Here is a 20137-nt window from a genome sequence, read left to right on the forward strand (position 1 = left end):
GTTTTCGCCATTACTGCTTCAACAATTTCGTATCAAGCTCTCAATGAAAGCACCAGAATGTTGACCCTTGTTCTGGTCAACTGACACAGAGTCAAAACGCTTGATGTGGATAGATGTGTTGGAATGAATATAATGACAAAAACAGTAAAGGACACAAGAAATTATAGTGGTTCGGCCCCAAGAACTGGTAATGACCTACGTCCACTTAAGCTATTATTGATATGAGATCTCAAAGGAGTGATCAAAGAACTAGGGTTCTCCAAGTTTCACAAACCTGTGAGAGATAAATAGTACAATCGTAATACAATAGCTCTAATTCTCTCGTAAGTATGTAATTTTAATTAAGCAAAAGCCAAAAGTCCCCTCCTTGAGCTATCTTTCTCTATTTATAGACTCAAGGTGGATCACATGAATTTGTTACAGATATTCTCTCCTCATTAATTGGATAATCAGGAATCATTGGAGATAATCTCGGAATTGATTATGATCTCCATAAATCATTTTGAAATATGCGGAGTATGCGACCATGCTGGTCGTAAGGAAAACTCAACCGCCACCCCAGGAAGGTCTTACTGGTCAATGTTCAAACATAACTCTGCCAGGTGCTAGCCACGTGTTTAAAAACGCCTGCCACGTCACTCGTGCCTATTTTTTGGATAACAATTATGAAGATGATGGGTTGACTATTAGACAAAGTGAGAGCAGAGCACATCATTATTTTCATGCCTCATTTCTATAGTGAAGCCAAGTAATAACACACATCAATATATGTTGAATGAAAAATATATATATCTGTGTATGTCTTTCAAACATTCTATCTGTTTCGTTAATCGGATAAGTACGATGTTGGCGCGGTATCGTTTTCATCTCAATTGCAAGCCATAACAACAAAGAACCTTCAAGCCACATTTTACGTAAAGCACAGTAGAAATTGCAATGGCAATAGAAAAGTGTTTGATGAAGACGATACTCAGCAAAACATGAAACTTAATGGTCATTGATAGCTTAATTAATTAAATTATATGTTTATATTGGTGTGGAGATAATGTGCATGTCCTTTGTCATTTGTTTGATGTTAATTTTGAAAATTGAACCAATATTTGAATATATAACTTTTGGGTGCTTTAATCAGCATTTGGTTTAACAAGTGACATATATGCATGGAAATACAATCATTCCTCAATGTACCCTGCATGTAATCCAAGTGGCACATATCCATGATAAATAGATTTTTATGAGTTGAGTCATTAAATTATGTGTTTGTGTGTGGTGTGTTAAAAATTAGAAAAAAATTATTTGATTTTAAAAACTAGAATCACCATATATAATATATAAATCAAAACATAAAATATACCAAAATTTAAATTGTTATTAACACTAAATTTCAAACTAATAAAAAATATCAAATAATTTGCTTTAGCACTAAAATGCACCATATTTTATATGTAAAAAATGTGCATCTGACAGATTCTTGGTTTAACAATTTTTTTATAAAAAAATTAAAAAACATAATAAAAATAATTAATACATTTTCTAAATAAAACTAAGCAAACTTTTATTGCACGTTGCTGGCACGTAGTATAAGATATATGTTTTCTATATAAAAACTGTGTAGATAACGGAAATTCTTGGATTTAATGGATTTTTATTTTTTTCGTAAACTCTAATGGAATATGTTGACCCTTGATTTGGCCAATGACATGGAGTCAAGAATACGACTAGAATTGAGATAACAACCAAGAGTTTAATCTAATGATAAAGAATAGACACAGACGATTTATAGTGGTTCGGCCCCAATGAATGGTAATGACCTACGTCCACTTAGTGCTATTATTAATATTAAATCCCAATGTCGTGATCAAAGAACTAGGGTTCTTGAGTTTCACAAACCTTGGGAGAATTACAGCAAGACGATGGATAATCACACTATATGCTCTCTCTCTCAATATTCAGGAAAAAGATTAAAAGGTCAAAAGTCCCCTCCTTGAGCTATTTCACGCATATTTATAGGCTTAAGGGGGGTTACATGGGCCAATGGGCCTTAACTATCCTTAATATCAGTGTATCAAGACAATAAAGAGGAAATAATCAACGTAGTTATTACAAGATTACAATCTTTTAAGGAAATAAACTTAATCATACGACCAGCCTGGTTGTATCTAATAGTAAGGCTTGACGAAGCAATGTGTAGCTGGTCGATAATCGAACATCACCGCCTTATTTTGACTCTGCCACGTGTCAACCACGTGTGAGAAATCCTTGTCACGTCATCAGCAGTCGTTTTTGGGTAAACACTTGCCCCCCAAGTTTACTTTACTGCGACCAGCATAAAGTAAACTTAGAAACTGACCCTTCGCTTACCCCACTAGATCTGTCAGAGCCGCCCATGTCTTCTCGAAAAAAGTAACCAATCATCTCTAATCAAGTCTTTTCAGTTTCCCAAAAAATTGTCTGACGGCTATTACACTTCCCCATATTTTGAAAAAAGTAATTCATGATTACCTCTTTTATGGCATCACGATCATTATAAATAATACCCCAAAATCACATGTTCACTTTTTACTTTTTACTTTTCATCTATCTTCTCTTTTCTTCTTCAAGAACTCTAAAGAACTGAGCCAAAAAACCCAGAAGCTTTCGCTGCTGATCTAAGGAACTTTTGCTCAGACGCTCAAAACTTTCGTGTTCATACTCCACCTTTCATCCAAGTAAGTTTTCCAAACCTTTCAATCGTTTGGGTTGCCATGCAAAATAATTTTTTATATGTTTCGTATCTGAGTTCTTGAATGTTCTTGACCGAAACTGTCTTGGGGTAAACGAGCATATTGATCAATGTTTGATAGGGTAGTGAAATAATGTTTCATAGGAGTTAGGAGTTGGTTTGGTAGTCGAGATTGTATATTTAGGGCGTAAAATCGAAGTAAAAATTTGATTTTTAAGCTAGTTGAAAAACCGGGTTTTTCCCGCCCTCTCGGAGTCGAAAAAGTTTTCTCTGAAAAACTTTTTACTTCCGCTTTTTAATCCGTTTCTCAAACTGGTCGTAAGAAACTTAGTGTTTTTGCTAGAATGCTGCTAGCCATATAAAAGCTTAACTTCTTTACGCAAGCAACGTTATTCCCACTTTCAACACAAGTTTTTAGGCTCCAAGTTCTCATCTCCCCTTTTCTATTCGCATATTTTCATGCAAGATCCGTGGGGAGGTGAGAGACCAATTGATGACGACCTACTCGCTCAACTTCTCGTGGACAAAGAACAACCGTCATTGCTCATGCCGGACAACCCTTTTTCTTGAATTCCACCTAACATACCTCACTCAAACACTTCAGCCATAGGTAGAGTAAAATCCACTGCCCAGAAAAAGAAACCATCAAAACCTTTTGAAAACCAGCCTGCCCCTCATGCGGAAATTCCCTCGACCAGCGATAGTGCTGAGAGTACTCCCGAGCCAGGAATCCAAGCTCAAGCCCAACTCAGAAACGTCATTCAACCAGATGTCGAATGGTACGTCGCCCCTCCTAGTCGAGTAACGATTAGGATGATTGCCAATTATATCAAGAAGTATGGGCTTCCTATGGTGACCCTAGTCCAACCCACCAGAGACCAATGGGAGAATCTTCCTGGCGGTGCGTATAGCGCCTGGTCGAGGTATCACATCGAGACAGGAGTGGCCAATTTTTTTGGGGCCGCTCCTTTCCAAATAACCCCAAATGGGTATAGAATGCTCTCTGCACTCTATATCCTTTATAGTCATAAGAAGTGGTCGGTCCCCACGCCACATGAGGTTAACTACCTATTCGACCTAAACTCCAACCTCAACCAAGAAAACACGAGGTTTTCTATTTCTTCCACCAAGAAACGATCCACACTTTCCTGAGTGACACCACTTTTATATCTAACGTGGGGAAGTACCATCTAGAGTACTTTCTAACTACCGATATGGTCACTAACAACCTGCCCTTCACACAAGGAGGTAATATCTTTGCACCCCTGGTCGTTTATTATTTTCCTTGGATTTTTCCTGCATTCCCCTTAGAGATTTAGTGCATTTCAGGTCGATGGCTGCGACTAGCTCCTACTCCAGACATGGAAGTCTGATCAGCCCTCTTGGCCAGCATGACTGTCATAGAGAAAAGCGTCAAACAGCTGGTCACAAAGGCCAATCTGAGGCTAGTCGGCCTTTTGGCACCTCACCAGGATGTGAGGGAATCTACCGCAGGGAGTGCCATCGACACTGAAGTCCCCGAGCAACAACAAGACATGTCACAACCTCCAACGAGGAGGGAAACAGGGGTGACCATCAACGAACCAACTAGCGCCCCGTGACCTGCTGCTGCATCAACCCCTCCAAGGAAGGGCAAGAAGAAGGCCTCAGAGCCTACTCTTAAGTCGTCGGACGAGAATGGTACTGATTTTTCACTTTTAGATAGTCTGCCTATTCCATGTCACCTTTTTGACGGGGATGGCAACTTTAAATACACACCTGCTTTAAATTCAGACTTCTTTAGGCCAGAGAGTGAGTGTAGCACTAGTAAAGTAAATAGTGTAGTTACCAGTAATTATATCTCAGGTATTATACTTTTAATTTCTCTACCTTTGTTTCCTAAACTTAGCAAGCACTTTTTATTATATTGTCTGATTGTTTGCTTGTTTCTTCTTTGCAGACATGCCTGCTGAACGAGCCTTTGACTTGTACGCTGAATCAGCGAACAATAAAAAGTCCCACAAGCGCCAGTCTAGGGAGGGCTGCAGGAATCCCCCTGTAAAGAAATCTTGAGCAGACGACCCTCCTGCGCCTACTCCCACAAAGGAGACAACTCCTCCACCAGCTCTTGCCAGAGATGTAACTCTGTCGCTTCCTGTAAATCTAGATCCCCCATCTCCGGTCGGACAGACTCCTCCTCCAGCTCCAGCCGACATTACGCCTCCAACATCCACCATCAAGCAGCCGGCTGGTCGCCGAGAAGAAGCCTCGGGAGACGACCTCAAGGCCGTGGTGCTCAATTCTGCCAAAGATAGGCTATCTAGAATAACAAAGCACCATCGCAGTCGGGAGGCGATTTAGGAGACCGACTCCATGGCGGTTGATCAAGTCTTCAACCGCGCACCGAATGAAGTGCTTGCTGTAAGTTGCTTTCTTTATTGTACTTTATGAATTTTCTTGCCATTTCGCTCCTACTAACAACTTTATCTTTTTTTAATCGCTTGGAGTTCTTACCATGACATCTGGCTGGCGATGCTCGAGGACACTGACCGCTCAATTCGAAAAGAGACTTAGCGACCAGCTTAAAACTGCTGAGGATCGATATGCTGAGCAACTCAAGGCGACTGAAGCTACTCATGCCGAGCAGCTGAAGGTAGTTGAGGTGAAGCATTCTGAGGCTCTTAAGCAAGCTAAGGCGAAGCACACAGTGGTCCTTAAGGAAGCTGAGGCAAAGTACCTCGAGGCGTTGCAAGTGACCGAGGCCAAACTCGCTTCTCTTGAAGAAGAGTTGAAAAAGAAGGAGGAGAGTATTGCCAAGATCACAGCATCTAAGGAGCAGTATAAGGAGACCTCGCTCATAAATTACCTGGAAGCCCACAAGCTTCAAGCTGAGCTGGAGATAAGCCGTAAATAATTTACTTCACTGGAGGAAGAGAATGTCTGCAATCTTGAAGATTACGAAGGGGCGGCGTTCGAATGCTTTTACTTGTTCTGGAAAAACAACCCCAATGCTAATTTCTCCTATCTTCCAGACCATATCATGGAGGCGGAGCTAGCTAGGTGTGTTGCTCGTCTGGAAGAAGAAACAATTCCAAGGACTCCAGAGATTTCTTTAGCAACTGGTATCGAGGGCACCAGAGAAGAGGCTGGAGATATAGTCGATCAGCAGCAACAGAAATCGCCACAGGACCCCCTGACTACTTCATAATTGTATCTTTTTATTTTTGCATTATATGACCTACGGGTCATGATGTAAAAACAATTTTATATTTTAACTTTTATTGCTGCACGGGCAGCTTTTCTCTTTTTATTAAACAATGACATCCGAGCAGTCACTGCTCGTGGTGTAAAAGAATTCATTTTGATATTATAATATTTTTATGTTATTATAATATATGTTCGCATGAACGAACATAGCATAGTACTTTGGACTTATTTAACAAAGTAAATTTTTTTTGAAAAATACTCTAAGTACCTTAGCATGCTTTCACTTATTTTGCTCATGTGTTTACAAACCTTTCGATATGCTTTGCTTACTAGATGTCTTATATGCCCCCCAAGTGATTGATGAGCTTTAGGTCCTTAGTCACTTGCCTTGACCAAAACCTGTTCGAACATTACTGCTCGGAGCAAAGGAATTAAAACGATAATACAACAAAACAACACACGTAATGAGCAAATACTTCTAATAAATATAATAATTGGTAAGAATGACTGGCTGCGCTCAATCCTTTATATTTCTCGTAATAAATGGACAAAACGTGTCTGTACGAGTGATCAGTAAGATCTTACTCTTATAAGTGATTAGTCACATAAAATGACCAACCCTTTTTCATAACTTGTAAAAAATAAAATTAATACAAGCCAATTCTTATAGAAGAACTGTTTATTGATAGTAGTTGTGCAGGTGTTCTCCATTCCAATAGCAAGGAATCATATCTCCATTTAAGCGAGCAAGTTTGTAGGTGTCTGGATGGAGGACTTCTTCAATTTGGTATGGTCCTTCCGAATTAGGTCCGAGTACTCCAGCAGCCTAACTCTTTGAAGTACCAGATCTCCGACATTGAATTTCCTTTCTTGCACTTTAGAATTGAAATATCAGGCGACTTTTTGCTGGTAGGAAGCTACTCGGAGTTGGGCTTGCTCACGCTTCTCATTAACTAAATCTAGGGATTCCATCAATAGTTGACTATTAGAGCCTTGATCATACCTTATTCTTCGATGTGACGACAGATTTAACGGTGGATCTAACTCAACAGGCAACATAGCCTCATACCCGTAAGTCAAGGAAAATGGAGTATGGTATGTTCCTGTTCGGTGGGATGTTCTGTACGACCAAAGGCTTCAGGCAATTGCTCCGGCCATGCCCCCTTAGCTTCTTCCAGTCTTTTCTTCAAAGTATCATTTAGCGTTTTATTGATTGCTTCGACTTGTCTATTTTCTTGGGGGTGAGCAACTGAAGAAAAGCCCTTGATAATCCCATGTTGTTCGCAAAAATCCGTGAACAGATCACTATCAAACTGCGTACCGTTGTCTGAGACAATTTTCCTTGGCAATCCATAGTGACATACGATGTTTTTGACCACAAAATCCAGCACTTTCTTGGTCGTTATCGTTGTGAGTGGCTCGGCTTCGGCCCATTTAGTGAAGTAATCGACGGAAACCACAACATACTGGACGCCGTCCTTTCCTGTAGGCAGAGATCCGATTAAATCTATACCCCAGACTGTAAACGGCCACAGACTTTGCATCTGTTTCAACTCATTAGGGGCTGCTCATGGGAATTTGGAGAACCTCTGGCACTTGTTGCACCTCCGTACAAATTCCATTGAGTCTTCATTCATTGTTGGCTAGAAATACCCTTGCCTCAGGATCTTTTTTTATAAGCTTTGACCCCCAGCGTGGTCCCCACAAAAGCCTTCGTGTACCTCTTTCATCAATTCCTTGGCCTTCTCTTTCGAAATACATCTGAGGAATGGCATTGAGTATCCCCTTCAGTACAAGATTCCATCGACCAGGATATACCTAGCGGCTTGCCGCTGAAGGGTCCTGGCTTTGTTTCTGTCCATCGGCAACACGCCTTGCGTCAAATACTCTATGTATGGTGCCATCCATGTATCTGCCACCTGGATCACCAGAGTAGTCTCCTCTACTTGGATGCTTGGCACAGACAGTCGTTCAACTTGCACTATGTTCAGAGTATCAGCATCCTTCACACTTGCTAACTTGGCCAAAGCATCAACATTTGAATTCTGGTCGCGAGGGCCTAGTATTCTCCCATGACTTGATTTACCACCAACTGAGAGTCACTATAGATGTCAAGTGCTTTTATGTTCATGTCTCTAGCCAATTGTAACCCAGCAAGCAATGCTTCATATTCGGCTTCGTTGTTAGAAGCAATAAACTCAAACCTGATTGCACAGTGAAATTGATGCCCTCCAAGCGTTATCAAAATAACTCCTCCTCCTGCATGGCACTCATTAGAAGATCCATCTGTAAATAACTTCCACGAGGGAGCTCGATTTTGAGGCTCAGGTTCTTCAGGTGTTTCTTACTGCTTGTTATCTGGGAGCCCAATGAACTCGGCGATGAAGTTAGCTAGGGCTTGCCCTTTTATTGCTGCTCCTGGCAAGTAAGAGATATCGAACTGCCCAAGTTCGACCACCCATTTCAATAATCTTCCTGCGGCTTCTGGCTTTTGAAGAACTTGTCGTAGAGGTTGATCGGTCAGAACCGTGATTGGGTGAGCTTGAAAGTAAGGCCGTAACTTCCTACAGGCTAAAATTAAGCAATAGGCTAACTTTTCAATAGGTAGATACCGCAGCTCTGCTCCAATTAGCCTTTTGCTTACATAATAAACAGCCTTTTGCACGCCTTCTTCTTCTCTTACTAAGACAACACTAGCAACGTATTCTGTGATCGCCAAGTAGACAAACAATGTTTCCTTATTGACCGGCTTTGATTGAATGGGTGGTTGCGCCATGTGAGTCTTCAATGCTTGAAAAGCCTGCTCGCATTCCTCCGTCCATTCAAATTTCTTGTTGCCTCTAAGTGGATTAAAACATGGGACGCATTTTTCCGTTGATTTATAAATAAATCTACTCAGAGTAGCAATTCTTTCGGTCAAACTTTGAACATCCTTGATCTTTGCTAGCGATTTCATATCGACCAGGGCTTTGAACTTCTCAGGATTGGCCTTAATTCATCTGGAGTTAACTATAAATCCCATGAACTTCGCTGATCCTACCCTGAAGGAGCACTTGAGGGGATTCAGCTTCGTCTGATACTTTTTCAAGACGTTGGAGCACTCTTGCAAGTCCTCTATAGGCCTTTCTACCTTCTTTAACTTAACCAGCATGTCGTTGACATAGACCTCCATATTTGTGCCGATCAGCCCCCTAAACATGTGGTTGACCAGTCGCTGGTAAGTCGCACCAGCGTTTTTCAAACTGAAGGGCATTACTTTGTAATAGTAAAGCCCTGTGTCAGTCCGAAAGCTAGTGTGATCCTCATCAGGAGGATGCATACTAATCTGATTATAGCCAGAGTATGCATCCATGAAAGAGAGAATCTCGTGCCCTATAGTGGCATCGACAAGTTGGTCGATCCTGGGGAGTGGGAAACAATCCATAGGGCAGGCTTTATTGAGGTCTGTGAAATCCACGCATGATCACCATTTGCCATTCGGCTTGGGACTAGCACGGGATTAGAGACCAATGATGGATAAAATGCTACCCTGATGAATCCATTCTCCTTAAGCTTCTCGACTTCTTCTTTCGAGGCCTTTGATCTATCTTTGTCGAGCAGCCTCCTTTTTTGTTGTACCGGTGGAAAACTTTTGTCTATATTAAGGACATGGCTAATGACTGCAGGGTCTATTCCAACCATGTGTTTATGCGACCAGGAAAAGACCTCCTAGTTTTCCTTCAAAAATTCCACCAGTGCTTATTTTGTTGTTGTCTCTAAGTTTTTACCGACTTTCACAACCCAGGCCGGATTTTCTTCATCGAGTTAGACCTCTTCAAGTTCCTCGATGGGTCCATCTCTTCCTCAAAATCCCCAAAGCGAGGATCTATGTCTCTATCCTCACTTAGGGAAACGCCTTATTTGGTGACATTATCACCTGATTAGGGTTGTACATCAATTTCCATTTTCAACTCTTTTCTTGGAACCTCCCTCAATACACCTTTCTTAGCCTTAGTTATCGAGGCGTTGTAGTACTCCTTTGCTTCCCGCTGATTTCCCAACACGCATCCTACCCCTGCGACTGTTGGGAATTTAATGGCAAGGTGCCATATTGAAGTGACGGCTCGCAGGTCGACCAGAATTGGCCTCCCAATTACAGCATTATATGTTGAAGGACAATCAACTACTATGAAAGTAATGAGTAATGTCTTGTTAGCAGGTCCAGTTCCTGTGGTAACTGGAAGCCTAATCGACCCAGTTAGGGCGAGCCCTTCACCAGAAAAACCATAGATTGTTTTGTTACATGGCTCCAGGTCCTGGATGGACAATTTCATTCTCTCCAGTGAAGACTTGTATAGGATATTGACCGAGCTTCATGTGTCAACCAACACCCTCTTCACAATCATGTTGGCAATTTGCACGTCCACAACCAGCGGATCGGGGTGTGGGAATCGTACATGCTGGGCATCGTCTTCAGAGTAGGTTATTAATTCCTCCTCTGTTTGAGCCTTCTTTGGTGCCCGATCATCCACACAAATCATCTCGATGTCCTGGTCATGGCGTAGGGTTCGAGCGTATCGTTCCCTTGCCTTCCCATTGTCCCCTGCAAGGTGTGGGCCGCTGCAGATGGTGAGTAAAGTGCCTGACACAGGAGCTGGCTGTAAAGGTGGTGAGCGTTGGCGTGTAGGACCCTGCTTGTTGCTACCTTGAGCCTCTCGCTGAGACCCTCCTGCGACTCGCACATATCTCCTTAGATGTCCCTGCCTAATCAGGAACTTAATTTCGTCTTTCAACTGGTTTCATTCGTTAGTGTCGTTCCCGTAGTCGTTGTGAAAATGATAGAATTTTGTCGTATCTCTCTTAGAGATATCCTTCCTTTTAGGTGCGGGTCGCTTATAAGGCACATTAGAGCTGGTCACCTGGTAGACTTCCCCTCGACTTTCAACAAGTGTCGTGTAGTTGGTGAATCTGGGCTCGTATCGACTGCCTTTGGGGCGCTTATTGTCAGAAGCTGAGGGCTCATTGCTCGCCCGTTTTCCACCATTCCTACCATTGCCATTCCCGTTGCCCTTGCTGTTGCCATTGGGTTTCTCCGACTCGTTGGAGGCCTTGGCGGGTTCTTCCTTTGGCCCCTTGTCCTTCATGGGCGATTTCCTCTCATTGGCAATCTCATCCTCGAGCTTGATATATCGATCAGCTCGATCCAAAAACTCCTGGGAGCTTCTTACCCCATTCTTTCTTAGGCTACTCCAGAGGGGGGAGTGGCGCCTAACCCCAGCAGTTAGGGCCATCATCTTGCCTTTGTCACCCACTGTCTTGGCTCCAGCCGCTGCTCGTATAAAGCACTGGACATACTCCTTCAAGGGCTCTCCCTCCTTCTGGCATATCTCGACCAGCTGGTTGGCCTCTGTGGGGTGTACGCGACCCGCATAGAATTGTCCGTAAAATTCCTTCACGATCATCTCCCAGGATACTATACTAGTAGGAGGGAACTTGAAGAACCACTCTTGGGCAGTGTCAGATAGTGTTGCGGGGAAGATCCTGCAGCGGGCATCTTCTGACACTTTCTGTATATCCATTTGTATCTCAAATTTGTTAACGTGAGATACTGGGTCTCCGTACACATCAAAGTTTGGCAGTGTCGGCATCTTGAATTTGCTGGGGGTTTCAGCCACACCAATCCTTTGCACAAACGGAATGCCCCTCCTCCGATCGTACTCTATGTCGGACGTTCGTCCCCCGACCAGCTGTTGTTGCCTGGCTCAGAGCATCAATCTGAGCCCGAACCGCCTCTAGGACCGCTGGGGCAACTGGTGTCGAGGGAGCGTACTCATCGTGCCTCTCACGACGGTCGTTGAATCCCTTAAATCAAGATCCCTGCGTCTCTTATCGCTAACCCCTAGCCGATCAAAGACGTTATGCTGCCTGGGTTGCCCCCCAGCGTTATGGCTAGCTCGCCTATTCTCTCTAGGTAGGGGGCTTCTGCCTCCACCTCTTACCTCATTCCTCCGACCAACATTACCTGTGCCAGAATTGGCTTCATTATAATCGTAGCCATCTCGAAACTGGGGCCGATTACGGCGTGATCGGCTGTTCATGTTATTTCCTCCTCCGGCTGGAATTTCCCGAGCGTCAGGGGGAGGCCTGCGCTGGTCGTTGGGTCCCCGTGCATTATTATACCGTGGGGGCCCCTGACCGCAGAACCTGACTCGTTGTTCCTTCTATTGGCAGAAGGACGATGTCCCCTGCTCAGTGGATTTGGATCTTCATCCCCTGGGCGTCTAGGGCTGCGGGGTGGTTGCCCGGCCCTATTCTGCCTCTGGCCCTGGGATTGCCTCGACTAGCTTGAGATGGAGGCTGCGGCTCAGGGTCCCGAATTGGGGCATCATCTTGAGCCACAGGTGGCTGCTCCCGCCTTTGGGGGCTCACTGGCTGGAGTGGAGGACTTGGATTGGGAGCCTACTGCGGCGGCGCGCTCGGTGGTTGATCCGGTTGAGAGGCCGGCGCAGCCTTACCTCGAGCCAATTGAATGGCTGCTTCGAGAGCGGCCATGGCATCCCTCTGCCGACGGTCCATGTCCGCCTGCCGCTCACTCAGCTCCTGGTGCTGACGTTCAATTTCTCTCTGCTGCAGTGCCATTGTCTCCACTGTGTTCTCCTGATTGACCCTCAGATTAGCCAACTCATCCTGCAACACCCCCAGTGTTGCCCTCAGTGTTTCCGTATCCAACTCATCCTCTTCAAGCTCTAAATGTGGTTCATTCTCCGCCACATTTGGAGGAGGAGGTTGAGATGATGCAGCGCCATTAGATTTTCTTACAGCTTCTTGACCAATCTCTCAATGAAAGCACTAGAAAGTTGACCTTGATTTGGCCAATGACACGGAGTCAAGAATACGACTAGAAATGAGATAACAACCAAGAGTTTAATCTAATGATAAAGAATAGACATAGACGATTTATAGTGGTTCGGCCCCAATGCATGGTAATGACCTACGTCCACTTAGTGCTATTATTAATATTAAATCCATATGCCGTGATAAAAGAACTAGGGTTCTTGAGTTTCACAAACCTTGGGAGAATTACAACAAGACGATGGATAATCGCACTATATGCTCTCTCTCTCTCAATATTCAGGAAAAAGATTAAAAGGTCAAAAGTCCCCTCCTTGAGCTATTTCATGCATATTTATAGGCTCAAGGGGGGTTACATGGGTTAATGGGCTTTAACTATCCTTAATATCCGTGTATCAAGGCAATAAAGAGGAAATAATCAACGTAGTTATTACAAGATTACAATATTTTAAGGAAATAAACCGATTCATATAATCAGCCTGGTCGTATCTAATAGTCAGGCATGACGAAGCAATGTGTAGCTGGTCGATAATCGAACATCACCGCCTTATTTTGACTCTGCCACATGTCAACCACATGTGAGAAATCCTTGCCACGTCATCAGCAACAATTTTTGGGTAAACAAAATATTCTTATATTTAACGGTAGATTGGAAACATGACTTAAACTTGAATAAAATACAATAAATAAATAATTAAATAAATTAAAATAGGATAGTTTTAATAATTATTTAAAAATAATAAAATCATATATTTTATAACTTAAATAAAATTTAATTAAACTTAAACTTAATATTATATTAAACATATAATATATAATATTTTGTTATCACTGCTAAACTCAAAAACTAGAACAAATATAAACTTAAATAAAAATAAATTAATTAATGAATTAAAATAAAATATTTTAAAGATATTTTATGATAATTTAAATAACTAAATCATATTTATTTAAAAATATTAAAGACATTCATCATTTTTTTATCTTATAAATTTGTGTGATAATTTATTTTTTATCAAGTGATTGAAGCTTCTTTAATTCATCAAATTCACCAAATGACATTATGAGATAAATTATAAACTAAAAATAAGTGATGCATGTATATTACTGTCTACATTATGACTTTTTTTATTCTTATTTCAATTCTATTATTAATTTCTTTTTCAATATTATTATATTTTATATATTTGTCAAGTAGCCATGTAAATATATATATATATATATCAATGTTGTGTTCTGATGTCATATATCTAGAGATTATTGAAATAAATATTTAAAAAAAAGCACTGAACCAATTTTTATTAAAATTATAGACAATGTTTACAATTTTAAAATTAAGCAAACACGCATTACACGTTGCTTCTACCTATTATATATATGTCTTGACAATTTTGTAATTATTGCTAATTTCTTATATCTATTTTCACAGTCGAACTGCCATTGGGTTGGAATGTTTGTGATCGATTGAACTGTTGGTTCGGTTGCATCCAAGTGAGGCAACACAATTACTTATCATTGAAGAGTTACAAAACACAGACACTACAAACACGTTCTTTTGTATACTAATAAGTTTACAAGTTGTCTGTGGCTTAAAATTGGGATAAAGACATGAAAATAAAATAAAATTTCTGCATTTTTTAAACCAACCGTTGGGACATTTTGCTAATGTGGCAATTAGAAAATATTTAAAAATAATTTTTTTATTAATTAATTGATGTTAAATTAAAAAAAAAATCATTTTTAAAAAATATTAACAAAAACTTATTTTTAAATTTATGAAATTATACAAAATCCTATAAAAATTAATAAACATATTTTTTTAATCTAAATATAATTTTGAAAAAGCTAAAATCAATATTTCTAAACTAAATTAAAATCTTTAACCTAAATCAAATAAAAGACTCAATCAAATATATATTTTAAACGTAGATAATCAAACATATTTAAAAAATAATCAAGCAAAAAATTAAAAATTATAATTTACTTTAGTTAAAAGTATAATTTAGTTAGAAATATTTATTTTAGTTTTTTTTTAATTATATTTAGAATAAAAACTATTAATGTTTAATGATTTTTTATTTATTGGATTTTATATAATTTAATAAATTTAAAAATAAGTTCTAATAAACTTTTTACTTTTAGAGTTATTTTTATTTATTTTTCTAATTTAAATTCAATTAATTATTAAATATTTTTTTAACTGCCACGACAGTAAATATTTACTATTTTTGATGGAATGAGTAAAAGTCCACAAATGGTATAGTTCAGTGAGTATTTTTTATAAGCTATAAAATTCGAGGGGCAAAAGTTTATGGTGCTATAGTTCCGGGGGGGAGGGAATTTTGTTTTATTTTTTAATAGAAAAACTCCATTCAATCTTTATAAATTAATTATTACTACTATTATTAGATTAATAAAGTGATTTTTTAAATTATATATATAACATAAAATAATTATAAAAACCTCCTACAATTTTTATTGTCAAAATTGTCTTGTCACCTCATCAAAAAAAAAAAATTACATAATTTTACAAAAATGATATACTTGAAATGAAAAAGTATATGCAATTCCAAATTTTCTATTTTTCTAAGTTTTTAAAAATAACATTTTGTTTACCTACGATGCTCATAAGATATTGATTGTTTACTTTTTCATGAAAAACTTCATTTTTAGAGTATATTATTTCATATAATTTTGGTTACATCCAAAACTTATTTGTGGAAAAAATTTATTTTAAGATACAAATTAATCATTTTTAGGATATTATGGTGTCTATTATTTAACATAATTTTACGTTACATTCAAAACTATTTTAGAAACTAATAGTTATTTTTAGAAACAAAGTATAACAAACAATTATATAACTTATCAATTCAAAAGTTATTTTTAGTATACTATATAGTAGCTTTTCTAATGAATATTTTTGATACATATTTTAGTCACTCATGTAATTTACATGTGAATAATAGTTAATTTTTTTTTTATTGACTAGACAAAAAAGAAACTTAGAAGTTACTTTCGAATTACAATAAAAAAAAATGCACATTTTGCTCTCTTATAATTAATTTTTGTTTAATCAAGTTAAAAAGAAACTACGAAATAACTTTTTAAATACAACACAGATATGACTTATTTCAATTATTAAGGACACGTTTTCCATTTTTTGATAAACAAAGTAGAAAAAGAAACATAGACATAACACAAAAATGACTCATTCCAATAATCTTCTCTAGAGACGGAAAAAAACTCATGCTTACCATATACCAAAATGAACCCCTCGAAGAGGTGGTCTCGATGGAAACACTCTTGAGCACAAAACACCAGCAGTGTCGCTGGAAAAAAAGTCGTGGATATACCCACATACTCGCTGAAAAAGTTGATGATATAGAGAGAGTGGGTGGCTAGATTTTGTTCCTCTAAAAAAACTCGATCAAATGGTGGCACCCCCGATCTATGATGGCCAGAAATTGCCAGAAAATCCAGTCAAAATGTTGTCGACACTGCCTTTGACCAACGTGTATGCCATCGTCCATCAACAGATGGCGACAAAATTTTAATCGAAGTTTCGTTTGTCTGAAGCATGTATGAAACTAGTGCAATAATGTTCGACGACATCTATTTGACATTGAATATATATATCTTGCAAAATACATCATGTGTTTTATAAATATTGTGAACATCCAAGAGTGTTGGTGGAATTTAAAATTCAAACAGTGAAACAAAACTCTATAAATAGAGACCATTTTGCTCACTTGTGAATATGATTTTTCCATCCATTTTAGCACTTCACTAGAAAAAATAAGGCTTGATAATTCCCAAGAGTTATTTCCTAAACTTTGAAAGTCCCTTAGTGCTCAGAGAATAAGGGGAATGAGCTTTTGGATAAAGATTTCGAACCTTGTTCAAGTCTAGTGATTCCCACTACTCTTCACTTTGATAGTATTACTTCTTCTTCTATATATCTTGTCATGTATTTTCATATTTACGTGTATTAATTTTGTTTTGAGTTGTAATCTTCTCATTTTTTTCTCTATAAGTTATATTGTAAATTTTGTGCTTAGAATTGTAATATTGAGGTTTCTTCTATTATTATAATATTGTCTAATAAAAAATGCTTATCCTCTTGTATGTATGGAAGGAGAAATTATCAAGATCATGAATCAAGACCTACTGAGGTTGGATAGGTTTGATGGATTCAATTTCAGTAGGTGGCAAGACAATGTGATATTTGTTTTTACTACACTAAAGAAAGCCTACATTCTTGAGTTAACCTTGGCACCTCTAGTCAAGCCATCCGACAAGGATACTTCTAAGGTGGTAGAGAAAAGAAATAAGAGAGAGAAGGATAATCTTTTATGTGGGGTTCATATACTTAATGCTCTATCCAATAGGCTCTATGACCTCTATACCAATACCAAATTTGTGATAGAGATTTGGGATGCCTTAAAATGTAAGAACATGGCTAAAGAATAAGGTACAGGGAAGTTTTTCATTTCCCAATATTTTGAATTTTCTTTTATTAATGGAAAACACTTCTACATCAAATCCATGAGTTGCAAGTAATAGTGAACAAATTGAAAGTTCTCAAGATTGATCTTCCGAAGGCCTTTCAAGTTTGTGTCATAGTTGCAAAACTACCATCAACTTGAAAGGATATCAAAAGAGAATCCTTCATAAAAATGAGCATTATACATTTGAATAAATCAGAAAAAAGATTTGAATCGATGAGGAGTCAAGAAAAAGAGACAAAGGTGTGAAAGTGCCTACAGATGAGACTTCAAAGGATAATGCGGTCTCACACAAGCATCCCAAAGGCAACAACAATAAAAAGGGTCGTGTGAACCCTTTAGGACCAAAGGGTTCCCAAGATGTAAGTATGGGCTAGTTCGTAGGGTAAGCTGGTAACAAACAAGCCAAAGAACTCAAATAATACAATCAACTAGAATACTAATCACTCATAATTGAGATTGAATTGACCTACGGTCAACTATATGATATGAATAGAATAGATAAAAACGGTATGTTTACTTATCTTATCAAGTGTCAATATCGGTCTAGTCTGATGTAACAAATACATCCAATCTTATCTACTTTGCTAATATTCTGGAAAGAACATAACACTGTAATGTGTAAGTAGATCATATCGTAGATTGGCAAGTCAGTGTAAATCCTGTGCACTGAATAATTTTAGGACTAACTTATTTTGAACATATAATCATATTTATATTCCACTGTGATTACGCCACTATAAATATGATTAGCTATATGCTCGGGATTTAATAGAAGTTTATATTAAACAAATAATCATGAAAATAAAACATGTGAGAAAAGTGATTGACCAAGTCAAAAAATGATTTCTATTCTTTTATTGATAATAAATGACATTACAAAGAATTTGGGTTTAAATTAGGGCATAAAACCCCAGCAAACTCCCACTTCCACTAATTGAAACTAATGCCTTAATTCTATTAATCCCATTTCCTTGATATGCTTATCAAATGTAGCTTCTGGTAGTGTCTTTGCAAACAGATTCGCAAGATTGTCTTCAATTGCAATCTTCATAACCTTCACATCTCTCCTAGCAACATATTCTCGAATAATGTGATACTTCCTTTCTATATGGTTACTCCTCTTGTGACTTCGAGGTTCTTTCGAGTTGGCTATCACCCCTATATTGTCACAAAACAACACAAGCGGTTTATCCATTTCTGGAATAACACCAAGATCTGAATAGAACTTCTTTAGCCAGACTATTTCCTTTGCTGCTTCTGACGCTGCTATGTACTCAACCTCCATGGTGGAATATGAGATTGCAGATTGCTTTATGCTTCTCCAAATCACAGCTCCACCCCCAAGAGTAAATACCATTCGAGAAGTACACTTCCTGTCATCGACATCAATCTGAAAATCTGAATCGGTGTAGCCTACAGGGTTCAGAACACCACCCTTCTAGACTAACATATAATCCTTAGTCTGCTTTAAATACTTCAGGATATGCTTAACTGCTATCCAATGTTCCGATCCTAGGTTTGACTGATACCTGCTCACTACTCCCACTACATAGCAGATATCTGCTCTATTACACAACATGTCATACATCAGACTTCCAACTGCAAATGCGTAAGGAACTTTTCTCATTGCATCTTCCTCTTCAGGAGTCTGGGGAGACTGCTTCTTTGAAAGATGAATTCCATGGCGGGACGGTAGACCTCCTTTCTTGGAATTTGTCATTGAGAAATGTTCAAGCACTTTATCAATGTAATCTGCTTGAGATAGAGCTAAGAGTCTGTTCTTCCTATCCCTAATGATCTAGATACCTAGAACATAACTTGCTTCACTAAAATCCTTCATCTGGAATTGAGTGCTCAACCAATTCTTCACATTTGATAATTTCTTAACATTGTTCCTAATGAGTAAGATATCATTTACATAAAGAAACAGGAATACCACTATTTGATTTGCCTTTAGTTGGTAAACACAAGGTTCATCAATATTTTGTTCAAAGACATAGGTTTTGATTATTTAATCAAACCTAAGATTCCAGGAATGAGAAGCTTGCTTAAGTCCATAGATTGACCGATTCAACTTGCAAACTTTTCCTTCTTGTCTAGCTACTTTAAACCCTTCTGGCTAGTCCATATAAATAACTTTGTCAAGCTTTCCATTAAGAAAAGTTGTCTTGACGTCCATTTGTCAGATCTCATAGTCGAGAGCGGCTGCTATGGATAGTAGGATGTGAATGGATTTGAGCATGGCGACCAGACTAAAAGTTTCATCATAATCCACGCCTTTTCTTTGGGTATAACCCTTTGCCACTGATCGAGCTTTATAAGTCTCGATATTTCCATCAACACCTCATGTCTTCTTGTAGATCCACTTGCACCCAATGACCCTAAAGTCATTAGGTGCTTCCACAAGATCCTAGACGGAATTTGAGAACATGGATTAGCCATTTCCTGTTTCATGGCTTCGAGCCATAGTTCCTTTTTAGGACTAGCCATTGCCTATTTGAAAGACAACGGATCATCATAACTAATGTCACCAACAACCATATTGGCTTCACCATCCATTCCATAGTGAACTGGGTTCCTAGAAACCCTCCCACTACGACAAGGCTCCGTGGCTGTTTGCTCAGGACTAGTGGTACTTTCTTCATTTAAATCAACTTGCGTCGGTTGGGCATGAAGAGTGGGAATTTCATCATCAACTCGGATTTATGAAGATGGAACATTGGTTGAGGTCAAATCTTTAATCATCTCCTCTAAAACTACTTTGCTAGGAGGTTTGAAGTTTTGGACATATTCATTTTCCAGAAAAGTAGAATTTGTAGAAGTAAACACTATCTTTTCTAAATGACTATAGAAAATTCCACCCCAAGTACCTTTAGGATAGCCAACA

Source organism: Humulus lupulus, chromosome 6 (assembly GCF_963169125.1).
Source record: "Humulus lupulus chromosome 6, drHumLupu1.1, whole genome shotgun sequence".
Classification (NCBI taxonomy): domain Eukaryota; kingdom Viridiplantae; phylum Streptophyta; class Magnoliopsida; order Rosales; family Cannabaceae; genus Humulus; species Humulus lupulus.